Genomic DNA, 18,391 nt, shown 5'->3' with positions numbered 1-18,391 from the left:
CAACTTCAGACACATCGCCTACCAATTCTTGGAACAGATTGCTGTTGAGAGGAAAAACTACTTCAGTTAGGAACAGACTTTGCTAAGATTTGTTGAATGTACCTGTCCTAAAAACAAAACAAAACAAAACAAAACAAAAACACCACACACACACACACACACACACAACTAGCTATGGATAACAACTCCTTTGGCATCTCCCACACAGGTGAGGCACACCGAGCCTAAGGGACATGCCTCTGGTCCCTACTGGTGATTGTCAGAGCAGGCCACTGAATGCTCTTAACCACTGTGATGGTTAACACTGAGTGTCAACTGTATTGTTCCTTCAAGTATTGAGGGTGTGCCTGCCTTCACTCACCCCACCTTCTACTCATCCCACCACGAACCTTAAAGGCACAGGCACCCACATATCCCACAGAGGATGCAATGGGCTAGAACTGTCTATTGGCCTAGCCAGGATGGGCTCTGGGGGCTAGACCAGGTGGAAGGCAGGATAGAGGGTGGTTGTATTAGTCAGGGTTCTGTAAAGGGACAAGACTAATAGATAGATGTATATATGAAGGGGAGTTTATTAAGGAGTATTGACTCACACGATCACAAGGTGAAGTCCCACAATAGTCCGTCTGCAAGCGGAGGAGCAAGGAAGCCAGTCCAAATCCCAAAACCTCAAAAGCCATAGGGAAGCCAAGAGAGCGGCCTTCTCTCTGTGGCTGAAGGCCTAAGAGCCCCTAGCAAACCACTGGTGTTAGTCTAAGAGTCCCAAAGCTGAAGAGCTTAGAGTCCAATGTTTGAGGGCAGGAAGAATCCAGCACAGGAGAAAGATGACCACCAGAAGACTCAGCCAGTCTCGTCCTTCCACGTTTTTCTGCCGGCTTTATCTTAGCAGTGCTGGCAGCTGATTAGATTGTGCTCACCCAGATTGAGGGTGGGTCTGCCTCTCCCAGTCCATCGACTCAAATGTTGATATCCTTTGGCAACACTCTCACAGGCATGCACACCCTCAATACTTGAAGGAACAATACGGGTGACACTCAGTGTTAACCATCACAGTGGTTAAGAGCGTTCAGTGGCCTGCTCTGACAATCACCAGCAGGGACCAGAGGCACGTCCCTTAGGCTCGGTGTGCCTTACCTTTCTGGGAGATGCCAAAGGAGTTGTTATCCATAGCTAGGTGTGTGTGTGTGTCTGTGTGTGTGTGTGTGTGTGTGTGTTTTGTTTTTTTTGGACAGGCACATTCAACAAACGTGGGGTAAGGCAGGTGGATCTACTTCCTGTCTACACATACTCTCTTGCCTCCCTGCACCACACACACACAGTCAGAAGCCGTCACCATTGGGCTGCCTTAACAAGTCGGGCTCCGGAGTACAATACAAGTTAAAATCTAAGATTGAGGAGGGGCAGCTGTTATGGGCTCTTACTGTGGGGCAGACACTATGCTGTGGTATTTTACACCTTATTTATCTTTCACAGAATTCTCTGCAGGGCAAGGCTTCAGAGAGGTGAAGCTACTTGCCTAGTGTCACTCAGCTAGTAAGTGGTGGAGCCAGGATTTAAACTGTTGACTTAAGTGAACAGTTCAAATCCTGGCTCCCGGTGATAGCCTCTTGCTGTCACCCCGTGCTGCCTCCCCATGCTGCCTCTGACAGAGCTCGTCCACAACTGTGCACCTTGTCTGTGTCTGACCTCCTGCAGTCTTGGCTCCAGCCACACTTGTGTTTATCTGGCTGACTTGCTTACAGCGCAAGCAAGATTTCTCATGTTCTCTCTTCCTTCTTGGATTCCTGTCACCCTTAGTTTTCAACTCAGTTCAGTATCCAGAGTGTCATCCTCAGAATTTCCCCTTTAGCTAACTCCCTGTCCCGCACCGTTTCTGATGAACTGGTAATTTCTCTGACTCTGTCTTAGACATTCTGTTCACTTTCCACTTTCCAGCTACCAGTTCTCCACTTAGTACAGGGTCTTGTTCACAACTGTCCTCTCCATCTCCAGCTGGAGGAAGCTGGTACTTACCCAGGGGTTGACTTGGCAAGTGTCTCAAGTCTGTGTCCTGTGCGGGTTTAGGAGACGAGTCAGCTATCAATGGCTGTTTGTTTTTCCTTGTCTGAAGAGAAAACCCGTGGGGTAACGGGATAGCCGCTGAGTCAGGGCCCCAGTGCGGGGTGAGCAAGTTCCCTTTGGACTGAACTAGCTGAACTGATATTAGAAATATCTGCTTATTCCCTTTTCTGGGCCCTTGGCAGTGCCTTTTCTATTTCCCCACATCTATTTCTGCATGTATTTTATTTCCCCTCTGACTTTGGACCAGAGACTTTGACACATCCTACTGTTATCCTTGTTGAGAGACTTCCAAATATGGCCCCGGCTGCTGCTGGTCCACGGTTTTGTCTCTTGGGTCATGGAAAGAACTAGCAGTAAGCTGATGATTGACACTCTCCCTACATGTCTCCCCGTCCCTTTCTGCCCAGCCTGGTGCAGTGGCAGGAGCGGGCTGTGGTGTGTTACAGATGCATTTGATAACAGTCTCCTCTCACCCCTCACGCCTCCACACCATGGCTTCCTCTGCAATATTGGCAACTCTGTGCCCAAGGGGGAGGCTGGAAGTACTGGGGGGCTGACACCCCTGGGAGCAGCCATCAGCCAGTGATGGATGGTCACTGGAGGATAAACACCCGGCTTTCTATTCCTCTGGTGGGGCAGCCGTGAAGTGTGTTCCACATTATCAGGTGTCCCCAGTGAGCGTCCCTTCAGTTTCTCATGAGCAGCTTGCTCGTTTACTCACCCGGAGTTGACTCCCTTCTTGTGTCTTACTCCCCTAGATGAACTTGTGTACCAACTACTTGTACTCAGATCCTTAGGGTCTGCTTCTTGCGGGGAGGGGAGCCCAACCTACAACAGGGTCCTACAGCCAATGTTCTTGATGGCTCCAGCTTCCATTCAGTGTCTTTTCAATGGGACCACAGTTCACAAACTGCCACGCTGGTTTCAGGACCGAGGGCACATGCCAAAACTCCAGTGAGTGTGGGAGTAAAAAAAAAAATATATATTGTTTAACATAGGCATCTTTAATGGAAGCAAGTTATGGAGCTAATAATACTGATAGTTTCAATGGACCAAATTAAATTATGCTTCCCATCTTGTGTCTTAATTAAAGGGATAAAAACTGTTTCACATTTTAATTAGCAAGTATGTCTTGAAAAGACTGAAATTAATATGGGAGTCATCACCATAGGAGAGCAGCCTTCTGCCAAGATTCATAAGGCCAGAGAGAGCACAGAGAACGGAATGGGATTCTGGCAGGAATGAGAGCAGCCACTGCTGGAACTCAAAAACTTTGGTTTCTTGAATTTTCTGAAAGGATAAAAGCAGGAACCTGGTGGAAGGCATGCCGTTTTCTTTTTTAGAGAGGTCCGCTTTCTCCATGTGAACCTTCTTTAAGACACTTAAACATTGCATCTAGAAACTATGAGAGTATAGAGGATGGTGGGGACAGAGAATGCCTGCTAATGACAGCTCTGCCTTGCTTGGCCCATCTCCTGGGAGGCGAGTTCCTGGAGTTTCTGGAAACCTTATTGGCAGAGCCTGAAAACAAGGGGTTCTGCCTCGCGAGTGTCTCAAGTCCATGTCCTGTGCAGGTTTAGGAGAGGAGCCAGTGCTGATGGCTGTTTTGTTTTCCTCTGTCTGAAGAGAAAAACGGTGTGGGAGCAAGGCATGCATGCTGCCACTGAGTGTTCAAGTCCTTCCACAGCCCTGTTGGCACACTTGTTTATTTTTTTAGTTTGACTTTTAAAAATTTCACAAGTAACACATACTTGGGAAAAAAACAATTTGAAAACATATATGGAAAGATGAAAGAAACAAAACAAAAACGTAATCCCATCACCCAGATAATGTGTTGATTTCCTCTTTAGGTCTGGCCCTGACCCTGGCCCCGCGGCCACTCCACCCGCATGTATCTGTATGTATTAGCAGATACATCTACTAATGTATCTGCAGATAACGTGGGGAGGGTGGGGTGGGGGTGGGGTCTTGTGCTCACATTCTCCTGCAGCTGCTGTTTCTAAACGCTTTCTCCAATCTCCATTTGTAATTCCCTCTCACATCTTCCCGTGGCTCCTGCTAGCTCTTCCAGCCTTTTCTGATTCACTCCATTTCAACCATGAACAAGCCCCGCCTCCTTCATTTCCCAGAGGCAAGTTAATACAAGTCTATTGTATAATGACCTGTAATAAAGGGTTTGGGTAAAACGGGATTTCAGCTGGAAAACGGAAGATTAGACACTATTATTCCTGCCATTCTCTGCTAAGCCCAAGGTCCTGCTACCAGATTTCTTGGCCCTGCCCCCTCTCCCCAGACTCTCCTCCCATCTCCTCTCTTCTTGGTTGTCCCATGTTCCCCAGAACACCTTTCTCTTGGGTGCCCAAGGGATCGTGAGAGGTGTTTGAACCAGAACAGCTCCATCTTGAATACGGCCTGGGTAAAATAAGGCTTGAGACCTGCTTGGCTACACTTCCGAGAGGCTAAAGCATTCTAAGTCACAGGATGAGATAGAACGTTGGCACAAGGTACAGGTCATAAAGACCTTGCTGCTAAAACAGGCTCCAGTAAAAAAAGCTGGCTAAAACCCACCAAAACCAACATGGCGACAAGAGTGACCTCTGGTCATCCTCACTGCTACACTCCCACCAGCACCATGACAGTTTACAAATGCCATGGCAATGTCAGGAAGTTACTTTGTATGGCTTAAAAAGGGGAAGAACTGATAATCCGTTCCTTGTTTAGCTTATAATCAAGAAATAACCATAAAAATGGGCTCTGTCTATGGAGTAGCCATTCTTTCATTCCTTTACTTTCCTAATAAACTTGCTTTCACTTTACTGTATGAATTTACCTCATTCTTTCTTGTGCGAGATCCAATGAACCTTCTCTTGGGGTCTGGATCAGGACCCCTTTCCAATAACAGGACCACTCTAGAGATCCTATTACTTTGTTGTGCTAAGTAATTTATTTTTCTTTTTGTCTCAATATCTCATGTATAGACTAGCCCATGGCCTTCCCTCTCATAGTCAAAAGGCCAGGGATTTTCTGAATCAAATAGACATCTACCATAGAGATGAATTTGCCATCCTTCTGGAAGGCAGAAGTAGTGGAGTTTTTATTTTATTTTGTTTTATTTTATTTTATAATTTTTTCCTTCCTATGAAATAAGAAAGCCTTTAGTGACTATTCTTTAAATTGGTGTGTGTGGTGGCATGAACAACCTCTGAACCATATTTTGGACTTAGTTCTTAGAAGTGAAAGTCTAGGTGAGGAAATATGACGAATTTCAAGGCAATCTGCTGAATGGCCGTACAGAAAGAAGGGCTCACCCTCCCTCCTGCAGCATGAAGTGAGAGCCTGTTTCCTCTTATCCTGACTAGCTTTGGATAATATAATTTACAGGGGAAAAGAATTGTCCCGTTTGACAGGTACAAGTCACGCCTGCACGTTGATGTAATTTGGAAAGCTGTTTTGAGCTGAGTGTGGTTAGAGCCTGGGAAGGTGGAGCCCTCTACGGAAACCCCAGGCATCACCTTTTTTGCAACAAGCTTCCAGATGGAATCTTAAATTCTGCATGGCCATTTATCACAGTTTCCAAATGCCACTTTCCAATTTGCATCAGACCTTTTCTACATATTAATATGATTGTGTTACTAATGTATATGTTTTTGCTGTTCTACCAAATTTGTGTTTGAAACACTAATGAGCCTAATAAAGGTGAGCCGGCTCCCTGGGGGAAAAGGATTCAGTTGCTTCTACTTGTGGTTCATAAGGATGTCCTGAGAGGGTCATGTGGAGTCAGAACAGACTCTGGCAGTCCACTCTTTGTCCTCTGCTGCCTGTGCTGCTAAATGTTGGCTCCAGCCCAATTCTTTTTTTTTTTTCCCTTTGAGACAGAGTTTCGGTCTTTTGCCCAGGCTGCAGTGAAGTGGCACGATCTCAGCTCACTGCAACCGCCACCTTCCTGTTTCAAGTGATTCTCCTGCCTCAGCCTCCCAAAGTAGCAGGGATTACAGGTTCCTGCCACCACGCCCGGCTAATTTTTGTATTTTTAACAGAGACGGGGTTTCACCATATTGGCCAGGTTGGTTTCGAACTCCTGACCTCGTGATCTGCCTGCCTTAGCCTCCCAAAGCGCTGGGATTACAGGCATGAGCCACCGTGCCCAGCCCCAGCCCAATTCTTGACCTCTAACTTCTCTTGCTCTGGGCAAGGTCTGCTAGTCCTTTTTCTTTTTCTCACTCAAAGACAATGGACTTAGGTTAGAGGGGTTCAGCCCGTTGCTTTGCCCAGGAGTTTTTATTTATTTATTTTATATATTTATGTTTTTGAGACGGAGTCTTGTTCTGTCACCCAGGCTGGACTGCAGTGGTGCGATCTTGGCTCACTGCAAGCTCTGCTTCCCAGGTTCACGCCCTTCTCCTGCCTCAGCCTCCCGAATAGCTGGGACTACAGGCGCCAGCCACCATGCCTGGCTAATTTTTTTGTATTTTTAGTAGAGATGGGGTTTCACCATGTCAGCCAGGATGGTCTTAATCTCCTGACTTCGTGATCCACCTGCCTCGGCCTCCCAAAGTGCTGGGATTACAGGCATGAACTACCATGCCCGGCCCTTTTTTTTTTTGAGACAAAGTCTCTATTGCCCAAGTTGGAGCGTGGTGGCGTGATCTCAGCTCACTGCAACTGCCATCTCCTGGGTTCAAGCAATTCTCCTGCCTCAACCTACCAAGTAGCTGGGACTATGGGCATGCACCACTATGCCCGACTAATTTTTGTATTTTTTGTAGAGATGGGGTTTCACTGTGTTGGACTGGCTGGTCTTGAACTTCTGACCTTGTGATCCGCCTGCCTTGGCCTCCCAAAGTGCTGGGATTACAGGCATGAGCCACTGTGCACAGCCTGCCCAGGAGTTTTGGTGGAGGTGGGATCCAGGGCCCAGATCTAAGTTAGGAGTTTCTGCAGAGGTGATTCAGGCCAGGGAGAGCCTGATGGTCAAACCATAGTCCAAGTTCTTAGAGAAAACTTTTCCCAGTCTCTGACCAACTACATTGCTTTGTCCTGCAGGTGCCTGTTGTGGGTGCCTTTGAGTGTCATTGCTGGAGCAGGCCTCCAACTCTGAACAGGGGTTTGGGCTCTAAAAGAAGCTTCTGGAGCATTTACTGCCACCCTTTCTGTCCTCTCTGCCCCCGCTCTTCCCGAGGCCTGAGCATGAATACAGATGCCACTACCAGTTGGGTCACTACCAGTTGGACCTTAGGGATGCGGGGTTCGTTTTGCCCACTGTAAACTGACAGCAGTGCAATGGCTTGATCATGGGCCTGTCCTGCTGACCATGGGGCCCCGTGCGTGGTGTCAGTGCTGCCTCAGACCTTTAAGCCTTTCTTCACCCAGTTGTTCACAAGGACCTGCCATCCCTTGAAGGGGAGCCACAGCCCCCAGGATGTCAGCCCAGGGCAGGCAACGTGGACTCCCCTTGTTCATCCTCAGCCTGCTTCCACTCCAGACCCCGCTTTTGCCCCATTCTGAATTCTTGACTCCACATTCTGATTTCTTGACTCCACATTCTGATTTTGATTCAGCATTTTGAGACTTTGGACTTGCCATGTGTGCTTTGGGTTTCAGGATCTAAGCTTTCTCTGGAAGTCTGAAGGGCATCTGTTTTTCAGCTTTTCATGCTCCAAGATGCTGCAGGTGGCAATTCCTGTCTGGGCTCAGCCCTGGGCCCTCAGCCAGGGCCTCTGCAAGGCCAATGTCGGGTTCCCTTGTCTCATGTGCAGGGGTGCTTAGCAGGGGTGGCATGGAGAGGAAAAGTGAAAGAAACCCCTTAGCTCTGTGTCAGAGAAGCTGAATGCAACCTGTGGACAGTGGGTCAATAGCTAGCTGGTCTTCATGTCCATCCTTCCAAAGGTACAGATGATCAATGACGAAAAAAACAGAGGCACAGTCTCCCCCTTCCTGCCCTGTCTGTTAGACCACACCCCCATGACAGGAAACTCACACAGCTTGGGCCTGCTCCTGCCTGCCCCAGCCCTTCTCAGCAGCAGACACCAAAGCTCTTCACCATCAGGACCTGGATCCTCTCTCACCAGAGGGCATTTGAAACTTCAGCCAATTCTCCAAGTTGAAGAAGGAGGGTTTTGAGCTTCTATTATCAGTATGCAGTTCCTAAGGAGAGACTCGGGCTCTTAATCACTTACCTAGGACCAACCTCAGCCCAAAGCCACTGGATGGCTGGTGTTTCCTGGTTTGACCTTAATTCTTACCAGCAATAGAGCCTGTATTGGTTTTCCAGGGTTTCCACAATAGATTACCACAAACTGGGTGGCTTAAAACAATTGAAATTTATTCTTTCGATTATGGAGGCCAGAAGTTCCAACCCAAAGTGTTGGTACGGTTTGTAGGGTTGGTTCCTTCTGAAGGCTCTGAAGGAGATGTTTCTTCTCTAGTTTCTGGTAGCTGCAGCAATCCAGGGTGCTCCTTGGTTTGTAGATGTGTCATTCCAACCTCTGCGACTGTCATCACATCACCTTCTCCTCTACGTGTCTCATCTCTCCTTCTCTTCTCTTCTAAGGACACAGTTCATTGAATTTAGGGCCCACCCAGGTAATCCAGGATGATCTAATCTTGAGATCTGTCTTTGTTTGTGTTGCTGTAAAAAAAGACCACAGACTGGGTAATTTATAAATAATAGCAATTTATTTCTCACAGTTCTGAAACAAGTACAGGATCAAGGAGCCAGCAGATTCAGTGTCTATGAGATCTGCTGTCTCTGCTTCCAAGATGGCACCATGTTGCTGCATTCTCTAGAGGGGATGAGCACTGTGTCCTCACATGGCAGAAGGTGAAAGGGCAAAAAAGGGCAGACTCCCTCCTTCAAGCCCTTTTATGAGGGCACCTAATCTCATTCATGGGGGCAGAGGTCTTACGACTCCAATCACCTCCTAAAGGCCACATTTCTTAATACTGTTGCAATGGGGATTAAGTTTCAAAATACATTTTGGATGGGACTAAATATTCAAACCATAGGAAGCTCCTTAACTATTTACATCTGTAAAGGCCTTTTTCCCCCCTACAAATGAGGTCCCATTCACAGGTTCTAGGGGCTCTGGCCCTTTGCTGATTTCTTGCTCCAGCCTGTGAGCCTGGCTAACATTATTTAGCTCCAAATCTCTCTCACATCTGAGTTCCTCCAGCAATACCTTCCCTATTTGTTGACTAAATTCTACCCTGAATGTCAGAATTAATTTGCGTTTATGGTACCCCATTAAACACAGAATAACAAAACACTGGACTCTTGACTGGCCAAGTCAGGACATAGGCAGTGGCTCAGGGCAAGGGCATATGCTTTAGCGTCAGGCTAATCTTGGTTCTTGGCTCCAACACTCATTCCCATTTCTGAGCCTTGGTTTCCTCAGTTGTAAAATGGGTTTGGATGATGATGCTTTTCTCAAGGGTGGTGCATATGTGCACAAGGCCCAGGGCATGAGGGATGGCGCAGGGGTTTCTTGCCCCTTCCTTTCCTTTCTCTTTTTCCCATCCACCCTATGGAGTATGTGTCTTTGTTACTACAGAAAAAAGAGGCAGGGTCCACAATGTGCTAATATTGTAATGTGCTAATATCACAGAGTTATGCTTAAGAGGAAAAGATTTGCCCCCCACTCCTGGTAAGAAGTAAGAAATAAGATAGAACTAGAAGTCTGTGGCCCAGGACCCTGATAATTCACAGCAGGGTGAAGAGATCAAGGCATTTCTGGAAAGAGAGAGAAGTGGCACCTCATCAGCCATCCAAGACAGATTCTGTGTGAAGTGTCTACTCTTATAATACAGCACCTGCAGAACTTTTCAGAATTTACAGGCATAACTAAAGGGCTGCAGGCAGGAAGTGCTCAGTGTCTTAATTCTGTCTCCTAGTTTCTTCTCGTGGACCAGCACTCTTTGTCCTAGCTTCCTCTCTTGCACACCAAGCCACTGCTAAGTCAAAGCTAGCCTTTTGATCCCATGATAGTGCAGAAATCAAATACTCCCAACATCCCCTTATCCTCCTATGAACAGGCCAATGCAGTGCCCCATGTGCCAACCTTAAAGCCACAGTTGCAATGACTGGCAGGAAGGATGATGGTTAACATAGTTATTGAGTGAACAGTTGGAGTGAGGGTGAAGTTTAATCATTGGTTAGTTTTAGTTGGAGATGATCTTTGATTATGAGCATCACACAGTGCATATTTTCAGTCGTCTCTACTTTAAAGCAAAATTGAGAACTAAGAAGTCTTATCATTGTCTGACAGTCACTATGGATTTCTGTGATGGGTGAGTTTAGTTTAAGCTAGTCACAATTGACAATGAATATGCAAACAGATTCTAATGAAGACCTTTGCTCATCTCCCTACCTCATTGTATTATGCCACATTGTGGAATGTGAGTATCTCTCTCCCATGCCCAACCCTGAGTGCCTGCTGGCCTGTCCCCAGGTTGCCTTCCCCAATCTTCCAAGATTATTCAGAGCTCGAATCCCTTAGATCTAAACCCAGGTCGGCGTTTCTTTACCAGCGAGAGAGCACCCACTCATACAGCCCTCTGATTAATTAACCGAGTTCTGCCAAAGGCCTTTTTGTGGATGGATGGGGGAGAGAATGTATCCCTCTAAACATGCTTAATTAAGCTGGTTGAAACACTGAACTCCTTAGCAACAGGTTGGGCCTGGAAGCAAGTCTTGTGGCATATTTGCACAAGGTGCTCTGTGTTTGCCCATTTGAAACGGGATTGATCTATCTGGAGGATGCCTCGCATGTCTTGTATTAGGACATTCTTCCTTGGCACAGCAACATGGCCCTCCCTAGGACTCTCCTTATAGATGAGCTGTGATTCTATTATTCAGAGAGGTTGGCTGGCTGCCTCCAAGCAAGGGATACAAGATGTCCAGATAACAGTGATGCTATTCAGAAGTGATATTTGACATATTTAATAACAGGGAAAGCACAGGCTCTGGCCAGTCAGAACAAGCAACAGGCATAAACCACAGATAGAGCTGTTCTGGTAGGTACTTGCTGAATATCAGCTGTGGAAAAAGTTAGAGTTTACATAGAGCTTCACATATATTTCCCTGTTTGATCATAGCCACAACCCTATGAGAGAGGTTTGGTACTTCCTTAATTTTAGAGATTTCCTAATTCTGAGGTTCAGAGAGGACATATGTCTTCCCCAGAGCCACACAGGTCATCAGAGAGCTGGAAGCCAAGTACCCTCCTCCACGTTCTCTCTACTGTGCCACGTGGCTTGTGTTGATACAGACCCTTGGGCTGGACCAATTCTGGAAGATCAAGAGCTGACTGGTGAGCCCAGGGCGAAAGTGGTGGGGGTAGGGTGAGAGGCGCAATGCTCTGGGATTCGTAGAAAAGTCAGGGTGGAGCCAGCACCCCTTTCTGTACCCTCCACTCACATAGCACTATGATCCTATAGGAGGCCCGGGGGAAGAAAGGGCTGCACAGAGTCAGCACAGAAAGGAGCATTCTTGAGAAACAAGGACACAGATGTTTATTTGGGAGGTGATCCCCTGAAGCACAGTGATGAAGTAAGCAAGGTTAGACATAGAAGACAAAGAAACAATAAAGTGAATGCTCTGATGAATGGGTTACTGTCATGGGCAACTAGGGTTGATCCTTGGCAGCTTTCTGAAAACCATGTGGCCCTTGCCTCAAAATCGTGCCACTGGAGGGCAGGGAGCCTGGGGTACTTATTCACTCCCTGCCATCCCCACCCCGGGCATTAACTCCCCTGCATGTCATGGTTGTGACTGGCCACTGAGAGCAGGCTCTCAGGCAGGATGCCAGCCAGGCAGAGAGGAGGGACATGCACTGGGGTGAGCTGAGATGTCCTCACAGCTGCAGGTAAATTCAGGTGGGCTGGATATGGGATGGAGGCTCCACAGCATCTGCTACACTCATGAATCCTGAATGACAGTAAAAAACAGGAGACACTTTTACCACTGTGGGCTCATTTTCTCCATGCAAGGGAGGGAAGCCTCCATGTTTCAGGTATATGACATGCCCAAGACAATGCTTGATGTTTTAGGAAACTCAGGAAGTGTGTCCCTCCATCCTTTAACTATGAAATGTCAGCATCTGGACTTGCCTGTCCCCCATCCTCTGACTTATTTGGGGAACCTCTGCAGTGGGAGGGAGCTTGCTTTTGGCTCTGGTAGGAAATGCTATATCCTCCCCACCACCAACTGAAATATCCCCTCCCTTCCATGGCCCCCAACCTCACACCAGTCTGCAGCTGGTACCTCTGCCCTGCCAGAGGGTCTGGTGGGGACATCTGACAGATACAGAATGTTTTAATTTTGGAAGCCATTGATCTAGAGCATGTTAACAAATGGCACCTGTTGGTCCAAACGTTGTTTGCCATCCATCTTGTCTTATCTGAGCACTGACTGCATCTAGATGGGAGCTATGTCAGTCCTCAGGGACATATTGCTGTGCAGGGTTCCACTCCACAGCCGAGAGGAATTATCCCTCCAGCCTAAGAATGACAAGGGCAGTGCCTCTGTGAGTGGCTCAGGGGCCAAGAATAGGAGAAAGTGAGTGGAAATTGCCTGGGAGTGGCTAAGAAAAAAGTCTTTTCACCTCCATTCTAAGGGTGAGTCTCCTGGTACATGAGTTGAAGAAACTGGACTGTTACTGACAAACCTCAGTAGGTAACTTCATTGATGTAGTAAGTGCTGAGCCAGGGAGTCATCAGCAAGGGGTGGAGAAGCCTTTATCCTGTTGTGTGAACCTGGGCACATCATTTGTCCTCTCTTTCCTTTCATCACACCACCTGTAAGATATGCGGAGAAGTCTCTGGCCTGCTCCATCTCATTAGGCTGCTGAACTGGGTTATGCAGTACAGCATTGGAACAAGTAGAAGGAACCATGGGAATGCATTTTATTTATGAATCAATGTAAATGAGTCAGAGTGAAGAAAACCTAGGTAGCGTGGGCACAACTGGTGCAATTACTCACCTACAGCCTTGGGGTAGCATCGGTGATATCAACCCATCTGAATCAAGGCACAGCCTGCCTGCAGAAGGAATGGGGCCTAGGGAGAAACTGGGCTTCAGAGAGGAGGGTTGTTAGCCTATTCCCAGCTTTGCCTGAGAGATGGGTGTTCTGCTTTGGCATGAGGACAATTTCTGGATCTTGGTGAAAATAATCTCACTTCCTAATAGCCCTCTTGCCTTATTCTGACATACCAAGCAAGCCCCTGAAGAATGTTTTGGCCTGCTCAGTACTATAATAGGGTGTCCTGGTACAGTGGGCATTGGTTGGGTTTGCTGCCCGGCATCCACCCCTGCATTGTGGTACCCATATCCAACTTCCCTCTTTCCCCTACACTCATCCCTTGTGCTTGGGAGGCACCAACTCTTGGCTTAGGGGTGGAGCATGTGATCTAGGCCTCAGGCAATCAGAATGTAACACTCCTCTGCTGGTCGCAAGGCTTGGCTCAGAGTTGGCTATGTGACGTCATTAGGACCAAGGAGATGCAATGAGATGCATGCTGAGGCTTCCAGGGGAGACTCTTCCACTCTTGCCAGCTAGACTTGAAGCTGGGAAGATGGGATCCTGGAGGCAGGAAGCCATCTGTCCACCATATGGAGCCTAAATCAACAAGGTAGAACCCAGAGAAGGAAAAAATTGAGTCCTGATGATACCATTTGATGCCTGAATCCAGCTGTACCTGAAACTAGACTTATTCCCTGGAACTTTCAGTTTTGAAAGCTGATAAATTTCTTTTGTACTTACATCATTTTGAATTAGAATTCCTGTCTCTGGCAACTGAAAAAGTCTCAACTGAAATGCCTGGACAAGAGACAGAGCACTCCAGTCACCTTTCCCAATCATTAGGCTGGTGTTCCCACAATACAACATGACTTTTGAGCCTGGTTGTGTGAGTTTGCCCCTGAAAAATGACTTTGGGGTACACTGCAGAAGTTCACTTTCTATACTTGGATGGCTGAGAACTTGGCTGGGGTATAACCCACCCATGAAAGACCCTTCTTGAGAACTTGGTTGGCGTATAACCCATCTATGAAAGTCCCTTCCTGAGTGACCATTTCTGGCACTGAGTGACATCTCTGTGGCCACTGTGGTTGGTGCCTTATTTGTGTCTTCTCCTAATCACCAATATGTCCCTGTGAACCCCCTTCCTTCATCATAGGGCTGGGGAAGATAGCAAGTACTAGCTCACGTATCACTCATCCCTTTATTCATTCAGGCATTCTTAATTCATCGAATAAGTGAACAAGGAAATGGTAATAAATCCAGTACGTTGACTGAGGTGGGAGTAATATTCAAAATACTGCATTTTACAACCAGTGTGGTCTACAACAGAAGTTGTAGTTCCCGAACATTTCCATGTGAGGGTGCCTCTGGGGGATGCTGGCCTGCGCCAGGGACCTTAGCACAGCCCAGCATACGCCTGCAGGGGAGTCAGTGCCAAGTGCCATCAGGGCACTGTTTCCCCTCAGGGCTCTGGCCAGGAGACATGTGAGCAAGGAGGTTGGCTGGCGCATGTCTGGGGTCATTGAACGAGCACAGAAGTATTTCAATATTTTAACAGCTGGTATGGCTTTATTGGTGAGTACTGGCTGCACATCAAGCCTGAATGAAGACCAGGTTTTAAAGGGCTTTGCACGCTAAGTTGAGAAAGTTTTATTCCATCTCGAAGACAATGGGGAGTCATTGGGGTATTAAGGAGACTGGCCTGACCAGATCTATGAGGTAGGTGCATACTTCTATTGACAGCACAGGAGACGACTGGATGAAGGACCAGAGACAGTTAATCTGGAAAGGAGGCTGGCAACAGTGAGGCAGCTGGGCGGTGGGGGCGGGGGGGGGGGGGTCCATGCTGGAACAGTCTTTTCCTTTTAGGGACCACTGAACCCAGATGCTTGGAAGGCCATGGTCTTGAGATGATGTGTGTGGTCTAGTTGAGTTTCTGTAAAACTTTCTTAAACTTGATACTTTCTCTAACAATGTGGGGTAGGAGCCAGCTATTTTACGCAGTTCGTTTCCTATTGTATTTAGGAAGTTCCTGAACACTCCCAGGAAGCCTGTCCTTGCAAGATATCGCCCTTCATTCCTTGACTTCGATGCTCCACTGGGATTCTGAAAAGCTTCAATTCACTGATACACATCGGCGGGAGCTGCTGAGCCATTTAAGCTTTGACTATCTCTACTTGAAAGGCATGAGATAAAGTTTTCCACTGCTGGAGAGGAGAGCATGTAAGTGGCTTAGGCTCGCAACCAATCACACTCCCTCAGCAACCCTGAGAGGGTCTTTGAATGTTAATTTCGTGATTCAAAATGAGTGGATCATCAACCTTTGGGAAATTCATTCATCAAACATACACTAGGTCCCTACTATGCACCAGGCACTAGGGAGGACAAATGAAGCTGCAGGAAATGCCAGAGGTTTCCTCTGCTTCTTCCACACATCACAAAGCACATCATCAGCTCATACATGGAAGTGGTCTAGGCAAATCCAATATCCCTATTCTATTTCCATTGGGCAAAGCACTCTGTGCACCTGGGCAGAGTCAGTGGCCAAAGCCGCTCAGGAGCTCCAGGGACCGCCCCCTTCCTGGGTCTGCTTCCTCCATTTCCCTAAGGTAAATCTTCTTTGGCATCCAAAGCCTGTGGTTCCAAGAAGCCACAGGTCAAAACAAGCACTAGTGTGCCAGGTCACCTCTGTTATTCCCAGTGTCGGAGAACCATGCTCCTGCAAAGATCTTTTCTATGGAACCCTCGATGGCTTCTGGAGAACTTGGAAGTAGTAACTATGAGGGCTCAGATCAGCCACTCAGCCTAGACCAGACTTTGGCTTTGGGGATGGTATTGCAATTAAGTATGCAATATGGTTTTTTGCTGATAATCCCCTTGCTGCTGCTGGGAGGCAGAGGCAAAGCTGCTTCTTACTAGAGAGATTTCTTTTTAATTTAAAACTGGACTCTTAAAGGAACAACTAACTCTTTTTGTATGTACTGAACATTTAGAAACTAACATTGTAAAGGATAAATTTTGAACACAAAGGTCGAGTAGTTTCATCTTATAGAATCTTGGAATAGCCTGTCTGGCTAGGTGTGGATGTGGGGAGGAGGACTAGTGGGGAAGAATTGCTGAGAATCAAAGGGGAAATAGAGGGAGGCTGAGGATGGGAGAAGGAGGAGGCAAACTCAGGAAGGATTCTAATTGTCCTGAGGGCCAGCCTTGTCGATGGCAACTTCTCTGAAGGTACCCAGGGATGCTGAATGGCCTAACAGGAGGAATCTTCTGGAACCCTAGGTTAGAGTTAATGCTTGTAAGAGCTAATACTTAGGGTGCACTATTCTAAGTTCTTTGCCTGTATTAATTAATTTGATCCTCATGGCAATCCAGTGTGATTAATTTTATTATTAGTAGTACCATTTTCCAGATGAGGAAACAGAGGCAGAGAGAGGGTAAGTTATTTTCCCAAGTCTCAGAGCTGGTGAGTGCTGCAGCTGGGATTCAGAGCCAGGGAATCAGCTCAAAAGTCTGTGCTGATAACTGTGGTTCTAGGAAGAGGTCCAGGAATGGGTCCACCCAGATCCAGCTCGATGACCTGGGCCAGTTACTTGGACCCTGGATTTGTTTTCACCTATACACTGGAGGAGGGGTGGAGAAGAATGAGTTGTGGTGAAGAGTAAATGAGATAGTGTGAGGGAAGAGTGCCTTGTAGGCTGGAGGGCTCTGGACACATGTTCGTTGTGGTTATTTAGTTTTCTACTGGGAGAGGAGAGGAGGCAGAAAGATTGGCTTTTCTGAGGAACACCCAGCTGGTGCCCCAGAGACTCCAGGATCCTTGGAGAGCCACTGAAGCTAGAGAGGAGATGAAGGAGGCAGGACAGAAGGACTACAGGGAGGAGAGGAGAGGCTGGCATTCGACCCATTTCAGGGGTCTGTTCAGATGCAGAGATGGGGTTGATGTGCCCACTTCCATGCAAGGTCCCACCCGTGGAGCCGTCTTGGGGCCTCGGGACGTTGCACTGAAATCAGTCACAGGAGCTCCTATGCTGAGCTGGGCTTGGGCCTGCTATCCTCACCCCTGAGGTTTCCAGATGCTGCCCTAGGGCCCTTCCTCTAGCCCTGTTTGCTCCTCTCAACCCTCCTTCACATTCATTTCCAAGACCAAAGAAAGCTCAGCCTGCAGCAGGACTTACAGCACTGTGTGTTCTGTTGCGTCCTTTCTCTTTTATATTTGCTGCATTATCACTCCCTCTCTGTCCGGAGAGCTCACCCAGCACAGGAAACTTGCTTATTCCCAGAACGAGGCAGGGCCTTTCCTTGGGCAAGCCCTGGACACGTGTTTGTTGAATGGAATTCAGGAGCAGTCTGGGAGGTGGCCAGAGCCCTCCTTCCAGCTCCACTGTGTGGCTATGGGTAAGTACAGGGATCTCTGTGAGTCACAGTCTCCTCCTGATGAAGATGGTTGGATTGGACAACTCCGAGGGCTCCTTCAGCTCTGACTTTCCCAGGGTTCCAGAGATGGAAGAGCCCGAGGTGTCTAAGAGGCTGTACACATCATTGCTATGGTCTCAGTGGGCCAGACTGTAAGCCCAGCCCTTGTCGTCAATGCCTGTTGATTCCCACAGGTGGCTCTGAGGAGTCATTTAGGACCCTGAGTGGGCAGAATTAACACCAACTTTATTCATCTGGCAACAAGAATTTGGTTGGCAATAAATTGCTTCTCCAGTGAGAGCATAATCACTTCTCATCAGATTAGTCCTCGCCAGGAGCTGTTCTGAAATCCTTTCCATGTCTGATGCATACAGCTCTGACTCCGAAGCAAAAAAATGAAAAACAAATGAGATGAAAGAATGATGAATTTGATAAAGGGCAACGATACCTGGGGGCCTTTCCTCCTGCAGAGAAGCTTGGAAGCGGGTGGTGGGTGACAGGTCATTCGAAGCAGTCTGAGGGGATGGGGTCAGCTGCTCCCCCACAGTCTCACTCCTAGGTTGCATGAAAGCGAGTCTCAGAGCCAGTTTCTCCACACACAGACATTTACACCCTGGCAAAGCAGGCAACCCAGCAGTTCCTACAACCTGTTCTGTGAGTCCAGGGAGGTTCCGGCTGTCTGTCCTTTTACATCCAACCTCACCCTGTGTGAGGATCACTTGAGGTAGACATAACAAAATTCCAGACATGAGATTTCTGTGTTCGTGTCAACATCAGACAAGCAGAAAGCCTCCTAAACCAGTGGCCAGAGCCAGAGCCCTGCATCATGGTCACAGGTACAGGCTTCCCTGAGTTCTTCGGTCCTACTCATGCAAATGTCTCTGAAGTATTTTCAG

The 18,391-nt window shown here is 47.6% G+C and overlaps 1 long non-coding RNA gene across 2 annotated transcripts in view; it reads left to right on the top strand.

The window, feature by feature from the left end:
* Positions 1 to 15,946, top strand: part of LOC119624495 (uncharacterized) — a 112,311-nt gene extending 96,365 nt beyond the window's left edge. For both annotated transcript variants that reach the window (XR_012095475.1, XR_012095476.1), the window contains exon 5: positions 15,105 to 15,946. This is a non-coding gene — a long non-coding RNA (uncharacterized lncRNA). The remainder of the gene's footprint in view (positions 1 to 15,104) is intronic.
* The last annotated feature ends 2,445 nt before the right edge of the window (positions 15,947 to 18,391 follow it).

This window comes from Chlorocebus sabaeus, chromosome 1 (assembly GCF_047675955.1).
Source record: "Chlorocebus sabaeus isolate Y175 chromosome 1, mChlSab1.0.hap1, whole genome shotgun sequence".
In the NCBI taxonomy this organism is placed as follows: Eukaryota; Metazoa; Chordata; class Mammalia; order Primates; family Cercopithecidae; genus Chlorocebus; species Chlorocebus sabaeus.
Note: the sequence above shows the minus strand (reverse complement) of the source record. Positions and strands in the feature narration are given on the sequence as shown.